This window comes from Octopus bimaculoides, unplaced genomic scaffold (genome assembly GCF_001194135.2).
Source record: "Octopus bimaculoides isolate UCB-OBI-ISO-001 unplaced genomic scaffold, ASM119413v2 Scaffold_194132, whole genome shotgun sequence".
NCBI classification, from domain to species: domain Eukaryota; kingdom Metazoa; phylum Mollusca; class Cephalopoda; order Octopoda; family Octopodidae; genus Octopus; species Octopus bimaculoides.
In genome coordinates this window covers 13,272-13,619 of record NW_026295350.1, presented here as the reverse complement: position 1 = coordinate 13,619, position 348 = coordinate 13,272, and positions in this window count along the sequence as shown.

Sequence of the window (348 nt, the reverse complement as noted above, 5' to 3'; positions counted from 1 at the left end):
ATAGATAGATAGATTGATTGATTGATTGATTGATTGATTGATTGACTGATACTCTTTCAATACTGTCTATGTGGATTTTCATCTAAAAAAAATTAAATGTTTAAGAAAAATATACAATTTCATCCTACAATTTTCAAAATAACTGGTATTTCCACAAGTACTTCATGTTGAACTAAATGTCAATTTAAATGTGGTTTCGGGTTCAATCTTATGGAGGCACTTTGAGCAAGGGGTAAGTGTCTCTTACAAGAGCACCAGGCCGACCAATGCATTTTATAGATGGAAACTTTGTAAAAGCCCATTGTGTGTGTGTGTGTGTGTGTGTGTGTGTGTGTGTGTGTGTGTGTG